Below are 12,133 nucleotides of genomic sequence, written 5' to 3' on the forward strand. Positions count from 1 at the left end.
CTAAAGTTTGAAGAGGGAGAAGAAGAAAAGAGCGAGAGTGACACCTGTAGAGTGAGTTAGTAAGAGCTTCAGAGGAACCCATAAGCGCACCAGCCAAGGCTGTAGCCGAATTCGACAGATTCAGGTCAATTCACCACGCTGCATAGACCAGTTGAGAGGCAAAAAAATAGTTATACACATCAGGGGCAGCCAAGCCGCCATGCCGTTTAGGAGCCTGGAGAAGGGCCCAACCAAGTCTGGGAGGCTTTCCCTGCCAACAGAAGGATCACAGAGCACCACACAATGTATTAAAATATTTCTTAGGAGGAATCAGGGGAGCTAAATGAAAGAGGTAAAGGAATTTAGGAATATAATCATTTTGATTATTTTGATCCTGCCAGCTAAGGATAGAGGGAGTGAGGACCAGGCCTTCAACCGCTCCACAGTGGGGCATAAGAGCGGTTCCAAATTCAGGGAAAATTTTTCATTTAGGGACACAGTGACTTCCACCCCTAGGTTTCTAAAATGAGAGACCACCTGTACACCCGCTGGAAGAGAGGAAGGAAGGGAGACCCCAGGTGAGAGCGACATTAGAGAGGACTTAGCCCAGTTGACCCGTAAGCCCGAAATCCAACCAAACGGGTCAAGTAGGTTGATTAGAGACAGGAGAGACCCCTCCGCATCCGCCAAGTATACTAACGTGTCCTCCACATAAAGGGAAAACTTCTCTACAATAGAATCCCTGGGGATACCACAGATAGTGGGGTCACTGCAAATAGCTGCTGCCAGAGGCTCAACCGCTGGAGCAAAAAGGAAGGGAGACGGTGGGTACCCCTGACTCGTTCCAAGATAATGCAGATGCGGGCCCTAGAACTATCATATAACAAACCCAAGCACAAAAACGGGGCCCAAACCCAAATGCACCCAAGACCTCCCACAAATATAGCCTTATAGACATCCAGACTAACTACCACTCCAGTAGGAAAACCCTCCCCTATTGACCAGTAGCTCTACCCGGCATCAACCCAGTTTGGTCAGGATGAATGATGGAGGAGATGACACCACTTAGGCGAGTAGCCAGTACTCTAGCCAAGATCTTAATGTCAACATTTAAAAGGGAGATAGGTCTATAAGAATCAGGCAACAACAGGGCATTTCCTGGCTTGGGGAGTACCACAATCAACACCTCCTTCATTGAGTCAGGAAGAGAATCCCTAACAGCCATCGAATGAAACAATTTAAGGAGGATAGGAGCCAGCCTCTCCCCATTCATCCTATACCAATCACCAACGTCCCCCGACATAATTATTGCCACCTTTTAAAACTTTTGCAAAAATAAGATTTTTCAAGCATGTGATGCTTCTTTACACTCACCTGGGGCAAGTAACAGGTGTGGGCAATATCAAAATCACACCTGAAAGCAGATAAAAAGGAGAGAAGTTCATTTAGTCTTTGCATTGTGCGTCTGTGTGTGCCACACTAAGCATGGAAAACAGAAAGAGGAGAAGAGAACTGTCTGAGGACTTGAGAACCAAAATTGTGGAAAAATATCAACAATCTCAAGGTTACAAGCCCATCTCCAGAGATCTAGATTTGCCTTTGTCCACAGTGCGCAACATTATCAAGAAGTTTGCAACCCATGGCACTGTAGCTAATCTCCCTGGGCGTGGACGGAAGAAAAAAAAATTAATAAATGATGAGACCAAGACTGAGCTGTTTTGTAAAGCACATCATTCTACTGTTTACCGAAAACGGAATGAGGCCGGCAGACTATGCTTTTATTCCGCTCTCCAAAGCAAGTTTTGTAAGCCAGGTCCGGGCTGTTGCGACTTTTTGTTCGACTTTCGCACTTGATAAATCCTTGACCACTGCAAAGTGAAAAATGAATTTTACTTTAGTAAGCTCTTTTGTTGCTTTTTGCTTACAGCCAAAAGTTGCACAAAAATTTACTTAGGCGCACGTGCGACTTTCTGTACGACATTTGTAAGCAAAAAAAAAAAAAAACAGCTCTAAATCCCTTGATAAATCTCCCCCTTTATCCTTTACACCCCAACATCTTTCTTACTTGCGATGCCAGAGAACAGCTGTGACAGTGATATTAACCACAATGGGAAACAAACTTTCGCATGCGCCATAACTAGATGTTGTGGTTTTTCCAATGGATGAAGGTACGGAATTCAGAAGGAAGAAGTGGGTGAAAAAAAATCCCACATTCGTTGCAAACTTTCTTTTCGGCAGTAAAAACACAGCCGCCAGATGATAGCTGAATAGGGAAACATGAAACGCCAACCCCACTTGGTGTATTCTCACTCTTCTTTGGCGTTTTTTGTTTAGTGGCAGAGTTCCAAGCGCTTGCTATGACATTTATGGAGTGTTTATTTTTATTTTTTTATTTATTATAAATCTGGCGTCCGACACACACACAAACACACACAAACACAAACACACACAAACACACACACAAACACACACACACACACAAACACACAAACACACACACAAACACACACACACACACAAACACACACACACACACAAACACACACACACACACACAAACACACACACAAACACACACAAACACACACACACACACACACAGTTTTCCCCGAGAAAAGGGACAGTCAGCCTCTGCTTCATTTATTCTCTATGGGGCTTACAAACATTGCCAAAATCAGTGCTCGGCAATGTTCGAAAGCCCTGTAGAGAATGAATGGAGTGGTGGCCAAGTATGTGACATTTGGCCTTGTTATCGGTAAGGGTCCTCGTGGATGGACCCCCCCCCCCCCCCCCTCACATCAGCTGGTTATTCTCTATACTGTGGATAGCAGATCATTTTTAATCTTGGGATAACATAAAATTGGTAAATTTATACAGATGAGGAAGTCTGCATGACAAGATCCAGCTATTGTAACAAAGTGCTTTTTTTCCCCTTCTTTTTTTGGCAATTATTATGGAAAAAAACTGTAAGTTGCATAACAAAAACGTGGTTTGTTTTTTAATTCTTTCCTGAAACAGCAGTCATGGGATATATTTTACAGTTTAAACAAAGACAAAACCGTGTTTTATCACCTAAACACCGGATGCGGAATGGTCACTCGAAGATCTGCCCCAAGTGGTAATAGAACGGTGGTCTTCAAACTGTGGACCTCCAGATGTTGCAAAACTACATCTTCCAGCATGCCCGGACAACAAACGGTCAATAATAAAGATATGTGTGCACAGGCAAAAACCTCAGACTATAGATGTGGAAACCACAATGATTTATAATTTAAAAACAGTTTCCAGGCTGCTTGCTTAAAGGGGTACTCCGGTGGAAAACTATTTTTTTTTTTTTTTTTTTTTTTTTTTATCAACAGAAAGTTAAATAGATTTGTAAATTACTTCTATTAATAATCTTAATCCTTCCAGTACTTATCAGCTGCTGTATACTACAGAGGAAGTTATGTAGTTCTTTTCTGTCTGACCACAGTGCTCTCTGCTGACACCTCTGTCCATGTCAGGAACTGTCCAAAGCAGGAGATGTTTGCTATGGGGATTTTGCTCCTGGTCTGGACAGTTCCTGACATGGACAGAGGTGTCAGCAGAGAGCACTGTGGTCAGACTGGAAAGAACTACACAACTTCCTCTGGAGAATACAGCAGCTGATAAGTACTGGAAGGATTAAGATTTTTTAATAGAAAAAGTAATTTACAAATATATATATATATAACTTTCTGGCACCGGAGTATCCCTTTAAAAAACAAATGAAGAAAGAAAAAAGTTATATTTACCTCCCGCTCCAACCTGATCTCCGTTACCCTACATTTCTTGATGCTGGGGCCCATTACGTTAGAATGCTGCTTAACCGATCACTGGTAGAAGTTATGTCCCGTCTCACTCAGTGAGTATAGGAGAAGTATCACAATGAAAGTTTTAGATTGTGGGGTTTGACCACTGGGAACACCTGTGATCTCCTGAATTGGGCCCCAGCTCCCTACGTGAGTGGTAACCCCTGCACGAAGTGGCGGATGTTACGCCCCCTCCATATACCTCTATGGGAGAGCCGAAGATAGCAGAACAGAGAGCCGGGGCCCCGTGCAGAAGATTGGGGGGGGGGATTCCTAGCAGTCAAACCTCCAGCTGCAGTCTCCTATATACCTTACTACATATACAGTACTGCTGAGGATATATATAGTAAGGTGTCCTTATATACCATATATATACTGTCCATATACAGCACTGCTGAGGATGTATATAGTAAGGTGTCCTTATGTACCATATATACTGTCCATATACAGCACTGCTGAGGATATATATAGTAAGGTGTCCATATATATATATATATATATATATATATATATATATATATATATATATTGTCCCTATACAGCACTGCTGAGGATGTATATAGTAAGGTGTCCTTATATACCATATACTGTCCATATACAGCACTGCTGAGGATGTATATAGTAAGGTGTCCTTATATACCATATATATATACTGTCCATATACAGCACTGCTGAGGATGTATATAGTAAGGTGTCCTTATATACCATATATATACTGTCCATATACAGTACTGCTGAGGATGTATATAGTAAGGTGTCCTTATATACCATATATATACTGTCCATATACAGTACTGCTGAGGATATATAGACAGTATATATATATGGTATATAAGGACACCTTACTATATACATCCTCAGCAGTGCTGTATATGGACAGTATATATATATATGGTATATAAGGACACCTTACTATATACATCCTCAGCAGTGCTGTATATGGACAGTATATATATATGGTATATAAGGACACCTTACTATATACATCCTCAGCGGGTGATCACTGCAGTACCTGCTGCACGCTGACCACATGCCTGAAGAATGCGAGCGATCTAATATTTAACCCTTTAATGACCATATGCGGACTGTTCATGTAATGATGAAACTTATGGTAATATTATTGGATATAAGTCATCACCACCGCTTCCTTTATTTTGACAGCTACATACATAATACTGGGAGTAGTAGTGCCGGCTAATATACCGGGACACCTGCATGTCTGTGCAGCACAACTCAGAGGCCAAACCGGCACAATCTCACAATCGTGTGTATTATACAATCTCTTTATTGTTTCTCTACAGGAAAGATAGATGCAAACAATAACAGTGCCATACTGTGCCAAAATAATACCACCATACAATGGAGAAATAACAGTGCCATACTGTGCCAAAATAATACCACCATACAATGGGGAAATAACAGTGCCATACTGTACCAAAATAATACCACCATACAATGGGGAAATAACAGTGCCATACTGTGCCGAAATAATACCATCATACAATGGAGAAATAACAGTGCCATACTGTACCAAAATAATACCACTATATAATGGGGAAATAACAGTGCCATACTGTGCCAAAATAATACCACCATACAATGGAGAAATAACAGTGCCATACTGTGCCAAAATAATACCATCATACAATGGGGAAATAACAGTGCCATACTGTACCAAAATAATACCATCATACAATGGGGAAATAACAGTGCCATACTGTGCCAAAATAATACCACCATACAATGGAGAAATAACAGTGCCATACTGTGCCAAAATAATACCACCATACAATGGGGAAATAACAGTGCCATACTGTGCCAAAATAATACCATCATACAATGGAGAAATAACAGTGCCATACTGTGCCAAAATAATACCACCATACAATGGAGAAATAACAGTGCCATACTGTGCCAAAATAATACCACCATACAATGGAGAAATAACAGTGCCATACTGTGCCAAAATAATACCACCATATAATGGGGAAATAACAGTGCCATACTGTGCCAAAATAATACCACTATATAATGGGGAAATAACAGTGCCATACTGTGCCAAAATAATACCATCATACAATGGGGAAATAACAGTGCCATACTGTGCCAAAATAATACCATCATACAATGGGGAAATAACAGTGCCATACTGTGCCAAAATAATACCACTATACAATGGGGAAATAACAGTGCCATACTGTGCCAAGATAATACCACTATATAATGGGGAAATAAAAGTGCCATACTGTACCAAGTTAATACCACTACATAATGGGGAAATAACAGTGCCATACTGTGCCAAGATAATACCACAACATAATGGGGAAATAACAGTGCCATACTGTACCAAGTTAATACCACTATATAATGGGGAAATAACAGTGCCATTCTGTACCAAGATAATACCACTATATAATGGGGAAATAACAGTGCCATACTGTACCAAGATAATACCACTATATAATGGGGAAATAACAGTGCCATTCTGTACCAAGGTAATACCACCATACAATGGGGAAATAACAGTGCCATACTGTACCAAGGTAATACCACTATATAATGGGGAAATAACAGTGCCATACTGTACCAAGATAATACCACTATATAATGGGGAAATAACAGTGCCATACTGTACCAAGATAATACCACTATATAATGGGGAAATAACAGTGCCATACTGTACCAAGATAATACCACTATATAATGGGGAAATAACAGTGCCATACTGTACCAAGATAATACCACTATATAATGGGGAAATAACAGTGCCATACTGTACCAAGATAATACCACTATATAATGGGGAAATAACAGTGCCATACTGTACCAAGATAATACCACTATATAATGGGGAAATAACAGTGCCATACTGTACCAAGATAATACCACTATATAATGGGGAAATAACAGTGCCATACTGTACCAAGATAATACCACTATATAATGGGGAAATAACAGTGCCATACTGTACCAAGGTAATACCACTATATAATGGGGAAATAACAGTGCCATACTGTACCAAGATAATACCACTATATAATGGGGAAATAACAGTGCCATACTGTACCAAGATAATACCACTATATAATGGGGAAATAACAGTGCCATACTGTACCAAGATAATACCACTATATAATGGGGAAATAACAGTGCCATACTGTACCAAGATAATACCACTATATAATGGGGAAATAACAGTGCCATACTGTACCAAGATAATACCACTATATAATGGGGAAATAACAGTGCCATACTGTACCAAGATAATACCACTATATAATGGGGAAATAACAGTGCCATACTGTACCAAGATAATACCACTATATAATGGGGAAATAACAGTGCCATACTGTACCAAGATAATACCACTATATAATGGGGAAATAACAGTGCCATACTGTACCAAGATAATACCACTATATAATGGGGAAATAACAGTGCCATACTGTACCAAGATAATACCACTATATAATGGGGAAATAACAGTGCCATACTGTACCAAGATAATACCACTATATAATGGGGAAATAACAGTGCCATACTGTACCAAGATAATACACTATATAATGGGGAAATAACAGTGCCATACTGTACCAAGATAATACCACTATATAATGGGGAAATAACAGTGCCATACTGTACCAAGGTAATACCACTATATAATGGGGAAATAACAGTGCCATACTGTACCAAGATAATACCACTATATAATGGGGAAATAACAGTGCCATACTGTACCAAGATAATACACTATATAATGGGGAAATAACAGTGCCATACTGTACCAAGATAATACCACTATATAATGGGGAAATAACAGTGCCATACTGTACCAAGATAATACCACTATATAATGGGGAAATAACAGTGCCAATAAAAACCAGCGGCATCCATCTGTTTCAAAACTACAACACCCAGCATGCCTGGACAACCTTCGGTTGTCCAGGCATGCTGGGCGTTGTAGTTCTGAAACAGCTGGAGAGTCACTGGTTGGAGACCACCATATAGAATACCTATATCGTAAACAGTGGTTACAGTATGTTGCCATATAACTACTATGCTCACATAACACCACCGTACAGTGCACAATGTGCTATACAAGGCATAAACTGCGGTGCCACCCACTGCACGTAAACAAAGCCACATGCCGTTATGCGCTGCGACCGGAACTACAAGTCCCAGCAGGCCTTTCCCTCTGACACACATATGGTTGCAGCATGTAGCAGAGCCGGGAGCGCACACACCTCTCTCCTTACCTCCTCCGGCTCCTTTAACACATCTTAATCGTCTGCCGAGAAAAGCAATGACTGCTCTCCCGCACCGCCCCTGCCTGGCTGCGAGTCGGGAGAAGACGCGCTTTGATTGGCTGAAGACATTTGATTGACAACCCATCTGACAAATAGCAGCAGAGAAGCATGGAAGTCACGTGAGTTCATGAGGCGTCTCGGGGACGCGCAGCTCTCCCTGTCTTGCGGCGCCGTGCGGTTTTCGTTTCCTTCTCCCATTGCGACATATTGACCACGATTGTATTACATAATGTTTGTTGTAGAATTTGTTTAGAATTTTTATATATGTTGATACAATTTTATTTATTTTTAACCCAAAAATTTTTTATTAACCCCAGGACGCAGCGTTTTATAGTTTTTGCTTTTCTCTTCATTTTCTAATCACCCTAATACTTTTCATTTTCCACCTACAGACCCATATGGGGTTTGTTTTTTTGCACCACCAATTCCACTTTGTAATTTCCTCATACTATTTGTAACTTCCTCATACCATTTGTAATGTCCATACTAGGGATCGACCGATATCGTTTTTTTAGGGCCGATACCGATAATCGGTGCAGGTTAGGGCCGATAGCCGATAACTTATACCGATATTCCGGTATAAGTTATCGGCTATTCAACCCCCTGCAACACCGCTGCAGATCATTGATTTAAAGCGGGCGCTTTAAATCAATGATCTGCAGTGGCTTTTGCGGGGCCATATTACGCCGCCGCCACCACCCGCTTCTCTCCCCCTACCTGTCAGGGTGGTCCGGGCCATCCATCCTTCCTTCCTGTAGTGTCCGGGGGCGTTCCGGGTGAAGAGTGAACCGGTCCGGGCTGTCCTTCTTCGCCGGCGGTCATCTTCTCCACTCCGGGCAGGCTCCGGCCTAGTACGCTGCATAGACGCCGCTGCGCAGTGACGCCCGTGCGCAGCGACGCACCTGGCGTAGCGGCGTCTATGCAGTGGAAGGATGGATGGCCCGGACCACCCCCATTACGGGTAAGTTTAATTTTTTTATTGACTCGGAGGGTGGGGGAGGGGCCCGACCGGTATAGCGGTATGGGCAAAAATCCATACCAGTATACCGCCCAGCATCACGGTAGGGGGTGCGACGTGGTGGGTCGGGGGTGCGGTGTGGCGGGTCGGTGGGGTGGTGGTCGCGGTGCGGGGGGGGGGGGGGCAGGGCATTATCGGCAAGGTAATTGCCGATACTGATAATGCCCAAAATCGTGATTATCGGCCGATAATATCAGCCATACCGATAATCGGTCGATCCCTAGTCCATACTATTACATTGATACCCAATTTATATAGGTTTTGTTTTCTGCTTTATGTACAGAAACTAGTATGTTTACAATGATCCCCTTCTGACCCCTATAAGGCCATGTTCACACAGCAGAATTTCCGCGCTGGATTCTGCATTGGAGTCCAGCACAGAGATTCCGCTGTAGCAGAGTCCCATTGAATTCAACTGGATTCTGCTGCACTGTGCACACGGTGGCATTTGCGTTCATTCTTTTATGCGGAGTCCTCACGGAATGCATGGCCGTCTATATGACGGTTCATTCCTGTGCAGTCCTAGATTCTCCGTGCAGACATTCCGATGTGTGAACATATCCTAACACTTTTTTTGCGCCAATATCTGTAGTTTTCGTTTTGGTGGGACTTTTTGATCATTTTTCATATTTTTTTTTTTTTTTGCTGATATATAAAGTGAACAAAAAAATGCAAAATTTTTTTTTTTTTTTTAAATAAGCCCCTCCCCAATGAAAATTTAAATCGCTCCCTTTTTCCATATTACCCATAAAAGCATAAAAAATAAATAATAAACATATTTGTTTAAAATATAATGTTATAAATATATAATGTTAATGATCCTGTACGGTGAACAGCATCCACGTAAAAAAAAAAAAAAAAAAAAAGGCCCAAATTGCTGCTTTTTTTGTCCACATCATATTCTTTTTTTTTAAATAAAAAATTATAAAAAGCTATTAAAAAGCCAAATATAAGCCAAAAAAAATTCAATTAAATTAAAAAATTAGCCCTGTTCATGAAGAAAATTGGAAAGTTATAAAGGGTCAGAATCGGGCAATTTTAAACATTTAATTTGTAAACATATGGTAAAAATAAATAATGTCATTATAAAGTACAAATTGTTGCGCAAAAAACAATCCCACATATGGTTCTGTGGATGGAGGATAAGAGTTATGGTTCGTGGAAGGCGAGGAGGAAAAATCAAAAACACAAATAAAAATTTACTGTGTTCTTAAAGGAGTACTCCGCCCCTAAACATCTTACCCCCTATCCAAAGTACGTATGGAATTTCAACGAGACTCTGCTGCTGCAAAATCTCTGTGCAGACTTCCAATGCGGAATTCCACACAGAAATGTTGATAAGTGAACATAGCCTAAGAACTTAAACGCCAGATCAGACCAGACCCGTAAATAAAGGAGACCTCAGACCAGACCCATAAATAAAGGAGACCTCAGACCAGACCCGTAAATAAGAGACCTCAGATCAGACCCGTAAATAAAGGAGACCTCAGATCAGACCCGTAAATAAAGGAGACCTCAAACCAGACCTGTAAATAAAGGAGACCTCAGATCAGACCCGTAAATAAAGGAGACCTCAGACCAGACCCGTAAATAAAGGAGACCTCAAACCAGACCTGTAAATAAAGGAGACCTCAGATCAGACCCGTAAATAAAGGAGACCTCAGATCAGACCCGTAAATAAAGGAGACCTCAAACCAGACCTGTAAATAAAGGAGACCTCAGATCAGACCCGTAAATAAAGGAGACCTCAGACCAGACCCGTAAATAAAGGAGACCTCAGACCAGACCCGTAAATAAAGGAGACCTCAGACCAGACCCGTAAATAAGAGACCTCAAATCAGACCCGTAAATAAAGGAGACCTCAGACCAGACCCGTAAATAAAGGAGACCTCAGACCAGACCCGTAAATAAAAGAGACCTCAGACCATACCTGTAAATAAAGGAGACCTCAGACCAGACCAGTAAGTAAAAGAGACCTCAGATCAGACCCGTAAATAAAGGAGACCTCAGACCAGACCCGTAAATAAGAGACCTCAGATCAGACCCGTAAATAAAGGAGACCTCAGACCAGACCCGTAAATAAAGGAGACCTCAGACCAGACCCGTAAATAAAAGAGACCTCAGACCAGACCTGTAAATAAAGGAGACCTCAGACCAGACCAGTAAGTAAAAGAGACCTCAGATCAGACCCGTAAATAAAGGAGACCTCAGACCAGACCTGTAAATAAAGGAGACCTCAGATCAGACCCGTAAATAAAGGAGACCTCAGACCAGACCCGTAAATAAAGGAGACCTCAGACCAGACCTGTAAATAAAGGAGAACTCAGACCAGACCCGTAAATAAAGGAGAGCTCAGACCAGTAAATAAAGGAGAACTGAGACCAGACCCCAAAATAAAGGAGACCTCAGATCAGATCTCTAAATAAAGGAGACCTCAGATCAAACCCCTAAATAAAGGAGACCTCAGACCACATCCCTAAATAAATAAAGGAGACCTCAGACCAGACCCCTAAATGAGACCTCAGATCAGGCCACTAATTAAAGGAGAACTCAGACCACACCCCTAAATAAAGGAGACCTCAGACCAGACCCCTAAATAAAGGAGACCTCAGACAGACCCCTAAATAAAGTAGACCTTAGATCAGATCCCTAAATAAAGGAGACCTCAGATCAGGCCACTAATTAAAGGAGACCTCAGACCAGACCCCTAAATAAAGGAGAGCTCAGATCAGACCCCTAAATAAAGGAGACCTCAGATCAGACCCCCAAATAAAGGAGACCTCAAACCAGACCCCCAAATAAAGGAGACCTCAGATCAGATCCCTAAATAAAGGAGAACTCAGATCAGACCCCTAAATATAGGAGAACTCAGATCAGACCCCTAAATAAAGGAGAACTCAGATCAGACCCCTAAATATAGGAGAACTCAGATCAGACCCCTAAATATAGGAGAACTCAGATCAGACCCCTAAATAAAGGAGAACTCAGATCAGACCCCT

General features: G+C 41.6%; 1 protein-coding gene across 6 annotated transcripts in view; it reads right to left on the reverse strand.

The window, feature by feature from the left end:
* LOC130357116 (interleukin-10 receptor subunit beta-like) overlaps positions 1-8,160 on the reverse strand; it is a 52,677-nt gene extending 44,517 nt beyond the window's left edge. For 2 of the 6 annotated variants that reach the window (XM_056559513.1, XM_056559507.1), the window contains exon 1: positions 8,066-8,160. The gene's annotated coding sequence lies outside the window, so the exon portion shown is untranslated. Of the gene's footprint in view, positions 1-1,353; positions 1,394-1,725; positions 1,848-8,053 lie in introns of all 6 variants that reach the window. The other 4 variants (XM_056559510.1, XM_056559509.1, XM_056559511.1 and 1 more) reach the window with 4 other exon arrangements.
* Between the last annotated feature and the right edge of the window lie 3,973 nt (positions 8,161-12,133).

The sequence above is a fragment of the Hyla sarda genome, chromosome 2, assembly GCF_029499605.1.
Source record: "Hyla sarda isolate aHylSar1 chromosome 2, aHylSar1.hap1, whole genome shotgun sequence".
Classification (NCBI taxonomy): Eukaryota; Metazoa; Chordata; class Amphibia; order Anura; family Hylidae; genus Hyla; species Hyla sarda.